This window comes from Pleurodeles waltl, chromosome 4_1, assembly GCF_031143425.1.
Source record: "Pleurodeles waltl isolate 20211129_DDA chromosome 4_1, aPleWal1.hap1.20221129, whole genome shotgun sequence".
Taxonomy (NCBI): domain Eukaryota; kingdom Metazoa; phylum Chordata; class Amphibia; order Caudata; family Salamandridae; genus Pleurodeles; species Pleurodeles waltl.
In genome coordinates, this window is record NC_090442.1 from 992,552,970 (window position 1) to 992,569,981 (window position 17,012).

The 17,012-nt window shown below is 45.6% G+C and overlaps 1 protein-coding gene across 1 annotated transcript in view; it reads left to right on the top strand.

Annotated features, from left to right (window-relative positions):
- The first annotated feature begins 6,644 nt into the window (after positions 1-6,644).
- LAMB1 (laminin subunit beta 1) overlaps positions 6,645-17,012 on the top strand; it is a 728,031-nt gene continuing 717,663 nt past the window's right edge. Inside the window, exon 1 of the mRNA XM_069229822.1 lies at positions 6,645-6,730. The gene's annotated coding sequence lies outside the window, so the exon portion shown is untranslated. The remainder of the gene's footprint in view (positions 6,731-17,012) is intronic.

Consider the following 17,012-nt stretch of genomic DNA (forward strand, 5'->3'; position numbering starts at 1 on the left):
GCCCTATCCACCAATCACAGCCCCAGGCCTGGAGCCAGCAACCAATGGAAAGACCAGCTCCCAACAACCTATCACAACAACATATGCAACAACCAATAGGAACTTATATAAGGAGCAAGTTAACTGAAGTCCAGTCCCTGTGGCCAGGGAGGAGGCAGCTGCTGCTCTATTCGGAATCTCCTTGGATACAGACAGGCTGAATCCACACTTCCAAGCTAGCAGAGTCTACTTTCCAGGTAAGGGAGAGATTGTTTAAAAACCAACACTGAAATACTGCTGGTCGCGCGCTCAGAAATAAAATATTTTTAAGGCAAAAAAACAGGGGGAACAGACAGTTTCTAAACACAATTTAAATCACAGAAACAGATTAAAACAGCCTCCTAAAACACACTCTGCAAGGTGTATGTAGCCTTTTTACTTAGAAAGGGGGGGGGGTGATGAAGTAATGTGCCACAAACTAGAAAGGTAATTCGCACAGTCACAGCAAAAATGAAATTGAAATTAAACACCACTTTAAAAGGCCAAGCTTCCTGAAACCCAGAAAAACAGGCACAGGTAGCTGAAATAAACACCTTTGAACAAATAATACTATTTACCCAGAAACGTCTGGAGGCTCCTTACCTAGGCCTTTTAGCAATCCCGAACACTGGGCTGAGCTGGTCATGAATTGATCACGCTTTTGGCAAAACATCATCCTTCCACCTGTATTCTTGATGTGTGTGAAGCTTACTGCCGTGAAGTACCAATTTTATCTGTAAAACGAAGCTTTAACTGCCACTGCACCTGACCTGTCCAGAGTGACAATGCTTTTAGTAGTGTTGCACATTCTTTTATTAGGTAGGTGAAGGAGAGAGGGTATATATCTGCAGTGGGCACAGAAAGGTTTCAAGTGTTACTTTCTATACTGAAGGGACCAAATGTCCAGGAATCATCAAGACTAGCCTGGAAACACTGTGACCAGTCTTTAAGTGATAGGGGCTACGGGTAGTTTGCTTTTTCCTGTCTGGCAGGTATCAGCAGACTTTCGTCCCCTAATGCTGATCAAGGCAGATTGTGGTAATATCTTTGCAAAGGGGAGGGTCAGTAAGATGGTACCAAGTGCCAAGGAATCAGGAAGGCTAGTCTGAAACATTGTGACCAGCCTTAAGGTACTGAGCAGTAGATTTATTTATCCCTAGAATGTGGCCACAAGGCCAAAGGTCAGACTTCTTGGATGAACAAGACAAGCAAAGGCTCTGCTCTCCCAGGGCAGACCTGAGCTGCAGTATCCAGCAGGCTTAGTCAACAGTCTCTGTTGGGTGGAGGCAGGAGTTCCCTAGGACAAGAAATGACATCTAATGGCACTATTGTTTCAGATTACAGATCTTTTGCTAGAGATGAGAGCAGAGTTAATGGGGGGGGGGAACAATTGGACCAGACAGAGAAGATCTAAAGGAAGTTAGCTTGTGGAGGCACATATTAAAAAGTGTTTTTCACAAGGCTCGCAGGTCAGAGTTATAGTTGGGCTAAGACTGAACATAATGGGAACTACTAAATCTGTGCCATGCTGCTGTCCTAGTCGACAAAATGGAAGCAGGATAAGTCTCATTTCACCAAATTGCCTCTTTTTAACCCAGAAATGTCATTCAATACTAACAATGATAGTATACAGTGTCTGGGAGAATATGTTACAGGGCCAGCAGGATGTCTCCTTATGTAAACTAGAAAGGGATGGGGTCTCTAAGATAGATAAGTATTAGGCCCACATGGAGGGATGACTACAGAAGCGTAACATGAGGCAAGCCAATCCACTCTTGCATTGTGAGGGTAGTAACCGAACAAGTGTGTTTTGTCTCTCACTCTTGCCTGTGCAGCGTGGGAATTTGGCTAATGTCTAAGCCAAGACCAGAATTTGACTCGCCCAACTGGTGTTTTCTGCTTTTTGGGTGTTTTGCGAACTTGAGAGGGGCCTCAGGTGTGAACCCCTGCTCAAAATGTTGGCTTCCTTTGGCCTAGCACTTCCGTCCTCATTCATGGGGTGTATGTGTTCAGCAGTAGGCTGTATCCTCGCCTTAAAAAAACATAACAAGCGAATGGCTACTGCTCAAAGCACCAATTTTTCAATTCTATTACGCGTTCAGCAGCATCTCTACTTGGCATGTTGCATTTTGTATTTCATAGCCTTCTGTGATTACCCCTTCATTTTTGGCATACATTCACTGAGCAGCCTGCTGCAGGTGGTATCTGTATTTTGTTTAATCCTTATTACAGTTATAATTATGATGATAATTATCTCTGTCACATGTCACATAGTGTCACCCATCACACCTCCAGGCACTGGGTCCCATAAGATGATAACTACATCGTGGTGATCATCATGCACAGGAAAACAAATCCCACATAGACCCAAAACTAAAACAACACCCTTCCAACGCCATACCCATCATACTGTAGCTTACTATTCACATGGGCAAGCACTTCAGTGAGCACATATGGCTAGTAAGCTCTATATAAATATTAAAACACAATACAAATACAATAAACAAACAATGGACGTGGATGTAAACAGAAGGGTCTTTTTGTAATCTCGAGTCCAATAGGAAATGGTATTAACCTTGAATGCACAATATTGAGTGCAGTTGTTTGGAGTATTTCTTTTATCAATGAGTGGTCTTTTATATCAACTTCACAAAAACAAGTACTTTTTTTTGTTAAATACCAAGTTTTATTTATTTTTCCATTGCCTTCCCATTACCTTTTATTGGGAGGTTCTCCATCATGAAACTCCTCTACGTACCAAGAATATTTACCCTTATTGCGGCATAGCCCCAAACTCATATATGCTGCCTTCGCACATTATTTTGTTTTGCTTCGTGTATGGCACTGTTGTTTCCTCTTGTCCAGTACCCCCATGCATCATCCCTTTCCTTTTCACAAAAGCCTTGCACAGCCTTCCTTCCATTCCCCCAAGCTTTCCCCAACCAGTCTGTACTTCTCCCTCTGCAGTACCATTGCCCCTTTATGGCCAATGGCTCCGTCATTGATATCTTCCTCAGAGACTAGACAGTAGACAGACTCTCAGCTCCAGTGTCTCCTGGCCAACTTCGCCTCGTTATCTGGGTCATCTAGTGTAAATGTTCAGCAGTAGGCACTATTCCCGCCTAACTCATGCTCGCTCATGTTACCAAAGGAGTGGAATACCCTCAATGCATGTTACCATCTCGAGTACTGGGCCTTCAGTTGTCAGACACACATAACCCTTTGGTGCTTTCTGGCAGATTTGGTGCCGTGCGGAAGCCTATAAATAAGAGAGGGACCACCAAGCAGTAACGAATGCAACAGCAAAGGTACCAATAAGCACACCAACTTCCAACACAAGAAATCAGACAGAACATGTTACTCTAAAAGTATGTCTAGCACCCAATCTACTGGGGTCTCTATAGGCACTGATATGAGTAAGGCAGAGAATTATCCCTACAGAAGTTACTGGTATACCAGTTTGAACAACCACGTGTCGAGGTCCCATCTAAACCTCATCATGGAGGTACGTAGGTACGTAGGTGGACAGTTTCACAGCTTAGGTGCACACACAGAAAAGAAATGCCATCCTGCTCTAACTTTCCGAAAACTAGGACTTTTAACAAATGGCTCCTGTAGATCTCAATCATCTCGCAGGAAGGAAATCATCCGTTCCTCCTTAACGAATCAAGCCGCCTTACAATGTAAAGGTTTGTGTACAAGAGATAGGACTTAAACTGGATCTTCGGTTTAATTAGCTGTCTGTAAATGAGACAGAATAGGGCGGTATGAGCTGTGCTTTATTTATAAAATAATAAGTGCTGAGTCTCCAAAGTTCTGCTGATGGGTCAGAGGCTTGCGCTATCCTATGTCAGGAGTTCTGGATGCCAAGGATGCATAACCTTGATTCCTCCTTATGCCTCTTTCATCCACCCCCAGACATTCCCTAATCCGTTATCCCACTCTATTAGGTTCTTTTCCACTGCTTTCTTTATTACTATTTTTCTGAATTTTTCTTCCTTCTTTTTCCACCTTTTATGTTTTTCTTTCTCTAGAGCTGCATCAAAGTCTGATGAGGAAAAATAAGCGCCGGTCCCCAATTATGAGTCCCGGTGGACTCTGCCTGCAAACCACCAGCTAAAATTGAGCACCGATATGATTACATTTTCTGCCGTCTGCCACACAATGAGCTGTGGTTTCTGTGCTGTGTGCAAACTTTTGATTAGGTTCAAGGCATTTCCAGATAAGCCACATTGGCATACTGGAGCCTAAATCCGATCAGAGCCTGCATTCCTGATCCAGGCAAGGTGACATTTTACACCAAATGTGCAGTTGGTGGCAGCATGCTGATACGGTTGCGGATACATGGTTGACCATGGATAGTTGTGAATCTATCTTCATCCCCAAGCTTTTCACCACTGGATGGGGGCGAACCCAATTCCAGAGGTCAGTACTTACTGGACTAGAGAGCACCACGATTATTCCCTACATGGACCTCAAGGTTTTTTTTGTATTATGTTTCAGCATATTGGTCTCCATTCATTACCTGATGAGCAGCAGTTTTTGTTGGTATTCCAAAAGAAAATCCGGTTTGTTGTCCATCCTCAACAGAATATGGGTATCATCTGCATATATGCATGCTTTAACTAGTGCTATTAGTCTTCTATTCATTTTAGAGAGATAGGGTGAGAACAGGAGCCTTATTGGTCCCCATAAGATGTACTGACTGTCTATAAGATATCAGGAGCAAACAGCATTGCTTGGAAGAGCTCAGACAAAAATGAGCTAAACCACTTTAAGGCCGAGCTCTCTAATCCTACCGTCCTAATATGCTCCACAAGAATGGCATGAACCACAATGCAGGATTCACTGTGCATACCTACAAACTATGTTCATAACAGCACTGACCACCATGACAAGCTACATGCTAACATCCATAAGAACACACTGGGAAAGAATTCTGAACACTATTATTATAATTAAGCATTTATATAGCGCATGTTTCACCCAAAAGGTATTACGGCACTAGGGACCTTAGGAACCAAAGAACAGTAGTAGCACAGTCCAACCAGCCAGGAACCGAGCTTTTTGACACCTCCCCCCCTCCACACTGTGGTTACCCAATAAACCGGCGTTTTTTTTTTTTAAGTGCGGCAACTGAACAAGACTACATCTTTCTCTTTTAATACTCCCACTACGTTTCCAGTGAAGGAATTTATAAATTGCAACACAAGGTACACTGTGTACGTGATAATATGCGTATGTGGCCTTATATACGTTGGCAGTACCATACGCCCCCTGAAGGAACGCATACAGGAGCACATCAGGGCTATAAGGAACCTCACACCTAACTATCCACTGGCTATACACTTTGCCTCTGCACATGGAGAGTCAGACATCCCTAGGATTAGATTTTTCGTATTCAAACATATCACCCCTTCTCCCAGAGGGGGAGATAAGACCAAAGAATTCTGAAAGTGTGAGGCTAGATGGATTCTTCAGTTACGGGCTGTTGAGAAGGGTCTAAACACGGACAAGGAACTACATGTTTTCCTCACCTGAATCCATTTACCATTTACTATACAGTGTCTTAACTGCCTCCCGAGTTCATTTCAATAAATTACGGGTTTTGTTGCCGTCTTCGTCTCTTATATACAGATGTAACATCATGTCCTATACAGTTTCCACTGATGTACTAACTATTACCTTTCACTTTACAATGTTAGCGTATCTGACTCTGCAGGCATACTCTGTTTACTCCCATCACTGTACAATGTTGTCTAAGTTACACCTTCTACATCTCTATGTTGCACTTACTATGTTTGGTTACCATTTGCGGACTTTATTGTGCTTTCTGTATGTTACTATGTACACCATCTTGGCTCCGTCAACTTTTCCAGTTCTATATACGATGTGTTCTTCACACTGTGCTGCATTTTTACAACACTTGGCATCTAATTTTGCAATGATGTACGGGCCCCTATATTGGTACTTTGTTGTAACATCTGATCCACACTTAACATGTTCTTTGATAACTGTGTGTTTATTATTCTGATGACACACTCTGTTTATACTCACCACTGTACATACTGGCTGGATTCACTATCCACGTTTGGTACTGTTAAGTTTTACCCTCGTTTATCTTTGCTTTACTTACTATTGTTATCACCATATTTATGACACAATGGTCTGTAATATATTACAGTGTACACTTCTTGGCTCTGCTGATTTCTGCAAGACTTGCATGTATATACTAATACCAGAGGTTCTAGGTTTACTATATATCTCTCCATACTGCTTTTATATGCACAACAATTAGCTTACATTTTACACTGATATACGGGCCCTCTAGGATGAGCCCCAGTGTGACGTCTGACCCACACTTAGCACATGCCCCTATGACTGTACATATATGTTATCCACCCCTAATTCCCATGGTTTCTTTCACACATAGATAAGGGTGTACTTTTACTTTCATCCACTTCTATGTTGCTTAGTGACTGTTCCGACTTATTGGTCGTTATTTATCTCACCATGGTTCCCCCAATATGGCCGCCACTTTCTGCCTCTATGGACTTTTCGGGGTTCCTGTGCTACAATTTTGGCATAGTCACGGGACCCCACTCCCCTCACCCCCTCTTCTTTCACAGTATTCCTCTCCTTATTTAAACCCCGGCTGGTGTCTCCCCGGACCGGCACCACTTTGGACTGTTTTGCACATTTCGTTCACTCGGTGAGTAAGACTTGCATTTCTCATTAATCTTAAATTTATGTACCATAGACAACGCGCCGTCTCACTGTTACTTTTTCTTCGGTACATTTGGTAGTCTATGTACTCCATTTCTACTGTTTAATGCCACACAACTTCCATGAATTATCTCGTCATTCCCCTCCATGTACTTTTCGAGGCGCCGGTTTTCACCTCATAGCCACCTCCGCACGCTTTACTTTTTACCCCCGCATTTCCTACCTTACCGGCTTTGTATATGTTAGCAGCACCTACAGGTGGCTCCAAGCCCCACCTTTTCATCTCACTTCCTAGGACGCCCATTTCGCCACACATTCCCCAAGCCCCACCTTTTCATCTCACTTCCTAGGACGCCCATTTCGCCACACATTCCCTACTGCATTTCACCGCTTTCACTGGCACCCACTCTACCTTTACTTCCCACACTTATACATTAACGTTCTTGCCCCCGAGCCTCATGCAGCTTATGATTGGACGTAGTTCACTGTTATTAACTCCAGCCTTGCAACTCAGGCCTTTCAGCTCTCACCACACTGTATTGTCCTTTGTTACCCACCATTATCCGTGTCTTACACGTATGTATTCACTTCTGTATGCGCTTTTCCTTCACCTGCTCAACAACCGTTGGCTTCTTACTCACCTGTGTGCCCATCTCGTCTTTCCACTCTCACTATCATTCATGTTTCTGTTAGAACTATCTATGGCACCTTTCTTTTATCACCCACACTCTACCATTCATGACAACAATTTTTGATACATTCGTGCCTTTCACCTTTTTAGGACTTACCAAAGTCCACGTCTCTCCCTCAACGTGGGGCTGTACACTGATTACTGCCGGTTTACACCCCCGGGGACACTTTTCCTGTTACCTACTGATCTTCCGAGAACTTGGATTTACACTTGATATCAGTACTTAAAGGTACCTTTGTTCTTAAGTTACCCCTTCACTTTCTTATCACTTACCTCATGGCGAACAGCATTTACTTATTTATTCTTTCTATGTTTCCCAACATCAGCTTTCCCCGATACGTCTTATACGCACTCCTGGGAATTATCGCTCATTTCTACAGCCTTTTTTAGGTAGGCGTTTCTTCCTTTTACTCTGTACTTACCCTTTTCTACCTACTGTCTGACCACCGTTCTCTACCTTTGCGGCTTACTACCGTACTCACTCCTGGTTACGACTACGCTTATCTGGGGTCTTACATTTGTTCTATACTTTATAGGTCACCTTGGTCTCCACATGCTATTTTTCATCAGTCTTTTGATACCATCACACATTTGACTAGGGGTTTTTGATTCACCTTTTCACACGTGTGTAGTTTGCCATGTTTCTTTACACTAATACACTGTTGTATCACTCTCTTGAATACCTCTGTTCCAGTATACGTGTACATCTCATAAAAGCGATTACTATATGTATTTTCAGCCTTGATAAAGTCACAAGTGTGACAAAACACGTGTCGACTGAATATATTGGGATTGTACTGGCTGTACCTTTTGGATGTAACTGTGAAGTGATGACTACAGTCCAATTAAATGATCTACTGGAACTCAACAAGGACTCTGCCTTACTTATTACTGGATTTACGACATGCAATGTGCATATTTATTATAATTGAGCAATACGCTATATGAGTGCGGTGGTTTTCTTTGTTTATACCTAGAAACTATGTTCATAACAGCACTGACCACCATGACAAACTACATGCTAACATCCATAAGAACACACTGGGAAAGAATTCTGAACACTATTATTATAATTAAGCATTTATAGAGCGCATGTTGCACCCAAAAGGTATCACAGCACTAGGGACCTTAGGAACCAAAGAACAGTAGTAGCACAGTCCAACCAGCCAGGAACCCAGCTTTTTTCTGAGGGACAGCAAGTCCTCCACTATTCTAAGGGGGACCGGGTGCTGATTCCATAGTTGTGCTACACTGAGAAGGCCCGCCCTCCCATTCTTGATTAATTAACATTGGGAACGCAGGCTAGGAGTTAAGATTCCTCCTCTGGACATATCTGGAGAAAACAATTCTGCAGAGGGACTGGTCCAAGTTCATGTAAAGCTTTAAAAACAATACTTTAAGATTTGAAAGCTATTCTCTGCTTAATCAGTAGCCAGAGAAGCTACTTTAAGGCATCTGAGGTTAAGGACCTTTTGGCACGATTCAGGGCCAGCTTTGCCTCAGCAGTCTGTACTCTATATAGTCTGTTTATTAAATATTCTGGAGCCCCAAGCAGAAGAGGGTTGCAATAGTCAAGCCTGCTCAGGGTCACACTAGAGATAATTAAAGTTTTTGCATCGGGGGCATGGCTTTGGCAGTGACCAACATGGCCGCTCAGTGTTAAAGCTCCCGTCGGATCGGAGCCCACATTTGGCAGAGCCTTGTAATTGTGAATGAAAAATGCCCATCCACTGACTCAGCTCAATCCTGATCGACTGGTGGGGGCGGTGGTGCGGACCGAATGCCCACTGACAACTGGCAGAGCCGTGGATGATCTGTGGCCTACACCCAGGCCCTGCACCTCAGAAGACCCACAGCAACAGGGCTTGAAGCACAGGCCATAAGAGCTGCATGGTGCAGCTCATATTCACAACCAGCTCCCCCTCTCCCCGCTTTTACCAGTCTATGGCCCATATTTATACTCCCTCTGCGCCGATTGTGCGTCAAAACTTTTGACGCACAATCAGCGCAAACGTTGCCCCGTATTTAAACTTTGACGCCCGAGCCCGCGATCGACAAAATTCCACTGTGTGCGCCATTTTTTGGATGCGGCAACCCGCCTTGCGTTAATTATATGCAAGGTAGGCGTTCCCGTCCAAAAAATGGCTTAAACGGTCGTGCATCGTATTTATGCTTTCGGGCAAAAATGACACACGGCCGGGAGGCGGAGCCAGAAAATGACGCACAGCCCGGTTTGCGTCAAATTTTAACGCCTGGGTCAGGGCAGGCGTTAAAATGGGGCAAACACACCTGTATTTAATCAGAACACACAGAACAAACAGCAGAGGAGCAGAGCAGCAACAGGGAGCCATGGAGGTGATTCTAATCCAGCGTGCACGCAGACGCAGAGCCCAGCAGCAACAACAGCAGCAGCTACAACAACACCAGCAGGGACCCCAAAGGCAGCGCAGAAGGCAGGAGAGGATATTCCGCCCAAGAACAACCCTTCAGGGCCTCAGGGAACACAACATCATACGGAAGTACTGGTTGAACTGGCAGGCCATTCAGCAGCTGCTACAAAACATTGAACAGCAGTTGGCCCCCACTTTGGTGACACCCCGCACCATCCCAACAGAAACAAAGCTGCTTGCCATACTTCATATGCTGGCAAGTGGCTCTTTTCAAACAACTGGTGCCCTGGTTGGCGGAATATCACAACCATCATTCTCCGCCTTTTTCCCAAAGTACTGGATGCCATCATTCAACTGACACCTGCCACATCTTCTTCCCTAACACACTGCAGATACAGCAGGAAACTAAACAGGGGTTCTACGCAATCAGTGGCTCCGCACACGTCCTTGGTGAAATCGACTGCACACATGTACGCCTTGTGCCACCTGCTGCAACTGAACACCTCTACCGCAACAGGAAGCACACACATTCCATCAACGTGCAGGCCATAGTCGATCACCGGGGATTGATCATCAACATCGTGGCTAAATTTCCTGGGAGTGTACATGACTCATACATCTTCCGTCACTGCACCATCAATGAATACTTCCAGGATGGACGGTATGGCAATGGACTACTTGTTGGTAAGTACAAAAACCTACATATACATACACTGCACAGCAACCCTCTAGGACACACAACACATACACCACAACAGCAACATGTGAACAGGAACACACTGAGGTCGTGACATTGCTAGCCATGTTTCTTAAGTCACCATGGAACCTGTCACACATTGGAAATTACTGTACAGCCTAATGTGAAGACGTCAATGAGTGTGGTTGCCTAAATGTCACCTTGCAAATTGTAAGTGTCCCAATGACCTTTACATTAATACATTGCCTAAGTCTAAAGGTATGGGATGTCCAGGGTACTTTGATATGAACGTGTTAACAACACTTTAAATTTTAACTGTGCATGGAACTATCATCTCACCCCCAGTGAAGACACACGGACACCTGTATCACAAGTCACAATGCTAGGGAGGGCACACTGTACTGCAAATCCCAAAACATACTGCTGACAAACGGTTAGCAGACAAAAACTCGTTCAGCCAAGGAAACAACACAATGCAGATGGTATAGCCTACAAGCATAGGATGTCACATTAGTACACAAAAGAGTCACAGACAACACAAGACAACTACTGCCATTAAAGGTCTTTTCAATAGTGCCAGCTACATCAACATGATCCCATTCATTTTTTCTTGCAGCTGATCAGGGTTATGGCATCCAGCCATGGATTATGACACCATTTGGCAACCCGAGTACAGCTGCAGAGCGTGCATACAACGAGGCCCATAGGAGGACACGCAGCATTGTCGAGAGGACCTTCGGCATCCTCAAGTCAAGGTTCCACTGCCTCGAGATCACTGGTGGTAGCCTCCTATATTCCCCCGAGATGGTCTGTAGGATCATCCTCACATGTGCAATATTGCACAACATTTGCATCAGAAGAAACATTCCCCTCCTGGAACCAGAGCCACACATGCCTGAAGAGGAGGAAGAGGAGGATGCTGGCCTGCAACAGGAGGGGGAACTACAGAACACATCTGCTGGTATACGCAGGCGGCAACAGATTGTAAATAATTTCTTCTGAATATGATCACCTTCACCACTTTAGTTAACTAATTTAAAAAAACACCTATTATAATCACCATATCATGGTCTGGCTATTCCTTAATACACACTTTCATCTCTACTTATCAGAATAAGAGTGTTGCCTCATGGAGCATTGCTGAGATACTGAGTAGGACATGGAACATCCCAGAGCTTATGTGATGCCTAACATACAATGGTCACATACACACACACTCTTAATGACATATATCATGTACATATCTACTTTGAAGGCCTATAGCAGAGGACCACAACTATTTCACACATACATGTTGAAAGCAAGGTCCAACACAGCATGGTGGTGTATGGTTTCTCACTTCATCAGATTATTCCCTCAGGATGGGCAGAGTATGATGCAATCATGGTCACTGTGCAGATTTCTCTAACTACATAATAGCTGGACAGTTGTATTGACAAGCTACGTTATTTGACAGTAGGGACATTTCAATTATCTACAGCGCAGTTGATATGTCACATTACCCAGAGACAGATTTGTTGTGTAAGTGCTATTTATTGAAAAGTGCTGTAGTGCTATATGTACATTGTTCATGATTGTGAGTCCATTACAGTGATATCTTCCAGTGTGATCCAACACAAGGGTTTGCCAAAATGCTTTTGTCATGCTGGGGTTGCTGTTTCAGACAGTGCAGAGGGACAGACTTAGCCAATGAGTAGGAGAGAGACAATCACTGGGCTGGGTGACAAGTTATACAGTGGTTAGCAGAACAGTGCTTGAGTACAGTTGTTGTAAGACTGTCATGTTTCAAAACGCAGGACTTTGGTAATAGTTGGCCATGTGGCAGGGACTAGTGCTTCCGGGTACTTTTCCTTGTGAATGTGATCTGTTCCATGTCTTCTTCTTCTGATGTGTGTGTTGCCTGCTTTGTCCTTGTTGTTGTTGGTTGTGAAGGGGCAACACACACCTCAGTGTTAGAAGATGTGGAGTCAGACATCCCAGTCGCTGCTCCCTGTGAAGGTCTTAAGGGCAGTACTGCTGCAAGGAGGGCCTGCTGGTTCTTGAGAATAGCAGCCATATCCAATGGTAGGCAGCCAGGTCGGCCCTGAGGGGTTCAATGTTGCATTTGTGCACGCGTTGACAGGATTGCTGTTGTAGGTGTTGGGCCAACTGTATTACAGCTGTGCTGATTTCCGTCTGGGTTTTATGCAGTTCCTGCAAGATAGATGTTAGGGCTTGCATAGCTGCTGCCTGATCTGCAGATGACATCATGCACAAACGCATCCCCTCAAGGCTGGCTGCCATAGTTTGCATCCCCACCCGCACCTCCTTGGCCAACTCCCGCTGTACTCCATCTACAGTTCTCTCAAAGCTGGTGCCAGTGTCGTCTGAGTCCTCAGCTGTATTGGAGCTGGCAGGTCTTACAATTGGGGTGGTGGGTGGTTCCTCTGCGATGGCTGCTTGTTCTGTGCTCCTCCTTGTAACTCAAGGTGGGGTCTGGAGGGTTTCAAGGACCTTTTGGATAGTCTCCTGGGGAATGCTTATCAGCTCGTCATCCATGTCATCAGGGAAATCTGGGACAGGCATATCGGCAGGAAATCCATCTTCCTCTGCAATGAAACAGGGTACAATTAGTGTGTCTGTGTTGTGACAATTTTGACGTGACGTGGTTGCCTTTTGATGAATTCACTTTGTGATCTTGTTTTGTATTAATATCTGCAGTCCTTCAGATAGGCATTGTTTCAGGCCTATGGCCCACCTGTGTGTCACATGTATGTTATTGAGTTATCAGACTTGTCAGCCTCATCGCCTCTAGGTGTTGGTTTATGCCAAATAGAGAATTGCCACCTTCTTGTCCTACTCGACCCTCCGTGTAGATCCATTCTCATGGTGAGACCTTTCACTGGCTGTGGGTGTTCTGATGGCACCAGCAGCACACTTAACTATCAGGACCTGCCCCAATCCCTGATCGTTCACATCGACTTAAATGTAATTGACATGTTGCATATCCTATGCATGGCAATGTTATGATCTGATATGGATGTTGACATTGTTAATGGGTCCTGCTGATGTTGGGTAATGTGTGTTACATTGCATTGCCCTGATAGTCGTATCAGTGTCCTATTTCGTCCTCTGACTGTGCAGGTGTTTTTCAGTGACCAGTTACATGTGTCCCCTCCTGAATGCTGTTGTCTGAGCAGTATGACATTTGGGATGTTGCCTTGTTACCCAGGCACAGGATGGACCCTGACATATGCAGCATGGGTGTGTCCTTAGTGCTGTGTCGCTCCTATTGTTATTTACTTTGGCTGATGTTTGTGACAACTATGGGCATTGACATTTGAGTGCTCTGGGGCCTTTGTCTTGTTTCAGGGGATTGTTGCAGATGTCATCCTCACCCCCTAATTTAGGTGTGTATGTTCCATGGGGAGGTTACTGCCATTGGCTACTTGAGCTGCACACAGATCAGAGGTGGTTGTGGCAACTGTTGTCGCAGTTACATTGCAGTTCTCGGTTTGACTAGAGGATTGCTAATAGGGCCCTAGTTAATGTAGGAGGTATGTTGGCTGACGAGTGCCAGGATGTCAGTTTGACGTAGTGACCTTCCCTCCTGTCGTGGCTTTCCTTTTGCTCCATCGTTGTCATGACAGCATGCCCCCATGGGACTGTTGTTGGTGTTGTGTAATGGTGTGCCCCAGGTCTTCTCAGAACGGGCCATACTCCCATGCCGTGCCCCTTTACCCATGCCACTCCATGTATTAGATGACTTCCATGCATTTAGTGGTCGGTATCCCCCCCCATGCTCACAGTTGACATTATTGCATTATAATTCCCCATGCGACTTACCCTGCATGTGCGTTGTGTCCTGGTAGTCTGCGCTGTCCTGTCCTTGAATCCCTGTGACAATCTCCTCAGGGATGACGGCTGCGACCATCTCCTCCATGTGGTCCAGGGCCTCCTGGTGTGCTGGACTCCCCCCTCCAGTCTGCAGTGCTGCCTTCCTTTTCCAGGCCATCTTTTCCTTGGTCCTGCGTTTGCAGCCATGCCAGCGTTTCTTGCACTCGATGACTGTTCTGCGTACTTCTGCCACACTGTTTATCTTGTCAACAATTTGTTGCCATATAGCCTCTCTCCTACTGATTGGCAACTTTGATGTGACAAACAGTTGGTGCTGGTGTTCCGTCACCTCTTTAACCAGGATTTCCTGCTCCTCTGCACTGAAGCAACACTTTCTTTTCTTCTTAAAAGTGTCCTGGTTCTTGTGTGGGTCCTCCTGGCTGGTTCCTGGTCTGCTGTCATCTTCCTGGGGTCTGTAGTGGCATCTGGGATCCATTTTGGCTCTCCTCTGGTGAAATGGCTGTGTTTTTTTACGCTATTGCGTCAAAAAAAACGGCGCATATCCGGTTTGCGGTGTCGTAAATCGACCCACAGTCATTTCCGCCGCATTAACGTCATTTTCCTTTACAACTTGACGCCGCGGTGTGCGTAAAAAATAATGACTCCCACCTGTTGTTTGCGCCGCTGTGCATCAAAGTATAAATCTGATGCCTGCACGGCGCACCAAAATGGCGTTAGCCGGCAGTAATATTTTTGATGCAAAACTGCGCCAGCGCAGTTTTGCGTCAAAAAGTATGAATATGGGCCTATGTGCTTTGGGCCAGCTGTTACTTCAGCTTGCCTTCTGACAATGCTGGGAAGAGCTGATCTTTGGACCCGCCACGTTCCTCGCTGGGCCCGCTGACATGGCGGCCTGCATCTGGGCCGGCTGCCTCCTCTGGGACACACCCACCCAACTTCATGGGATGACTGGATTATGGAGCCCATGCCCTCGCCCTAACAGGTATGGACTCCTCACCTAGGCCCCCGTGATGAACATACTGCCATTATAGTGCTGTGCGACCAAGGGCACCTTGGTAACCATCATCCTGAGGAACGCATTGTATAATTACCCTGCTTACCCCCTGCTAATGAGACGCTCACATAGCCTCACTGCTGCACTGCTACCCGTCACACAGACAGCATGGGGATCGCAGCCTAAACCTCTTCTAGTCCGAGGGGACCAGATTGCCTGCCGACTGTGCCCACACGACCGGGCACTGTGACCCGAAGTGGGGTCTGCACTCACTGCTATGCTGGGGGCTCGTTGGAGGGCTACATGAAAGATTGGGCACCTAAAAGCTCTCCACCTTTATCTCACACAGGCTCAAAAACGCTCCATGACAGAACAATAAAGGGCAAGGGGGATTCCAAGCAACACAAACCCACATTTGACAGGCATAAACAAACACTGCAACAAGGGGCGCCCATGATGGTGGAGCCGGAGGCTCATGGGGGAGAAAGCCACTACGATAATGATAGAACTTCATGCTGGCTTTAAGGCACTAGACGGTAGGTTCTACAGAATAGCTTGCCGCCTTGACTGCATGGGCTAGCGTCTTGACAAACAGGGTGCGCGGTTGGTGCATGCAGAAGACCGGATATCCAAAACCGAGGATGCTTCTGTCGCGAAAAGTGGAGGCCTTAGAATCCCAACTGCACACAGTCGCAATAAAAACAAAGACCTCGAAGTATGAAGTTAGCGCAACAACATCCGTATCTTGGAGGTTCCATAAACAACAAACAAGGGCACATGGACCTTTCTGTTGAATGCCTGCTTACTGACCTGTTCGACCAACCCAACTTCTCCTCCACATATGTTGTAGAACACGCCTACAGGTCACTCATGGCGTGTCCGGTGCCTGGAGCCTACCCATATCCCTATGTCGCCTGCTTTCTGAACTTCAGAGAGCGTGACACAGCACTCTGCCTGGCTCGCAAAGAGGCCCCATCGCAACATCAAGGTGCTACAATCTCCATTTATCCCAATTACACAGTGGCAGTGCAGGAGGACAGGTGGAAGTTCTAAGATGCTAAATCTGCTCTCAGGAAACATGGACTCCGTTATGACATGCTGTACGCTGCCAGGCTGCGTGATGATGTCCAAGATGGACTTTTGCAAGAAATACTCAAGATTATCCCCGCATCAGGACCGTTTGTCATCCAGTCACTCTCCGACGCACGCCCCTGGCGCACCTAGCCAAGAATTTATTTGCATGACATGAACTTAAACTGAGAATGCTGACCACAGACAACCAGCGCCCTCTTTCCCAGTGGTGGGTCTGATGCTGGATACACACTTTACAGCAGCTCCCCAGAACACACTTGCTTTACTGAGTCAGAGTGTCTGGCCTATTCAACATGGGATCCATCCACGGTAGCGTTGTTACCCCTCCATAGTTGACACCATGTTATATGATGTATTGGGTTTACTTTGTTTAGTTGTACTTTGGGTGTCACCTGTTTACTTCTCTGTTGTTCACCCGTGCACACACGCACAACATCTTCACACCACTTTTCACCAACTAGATGACTGACACACCACAGACACCACTGCCAACACTGGATGTTACCCTACTGTCCTGGAATATCAGGGGCCTCAACAATCCGCATAAAGGAAAGGAGGTTTTACAGT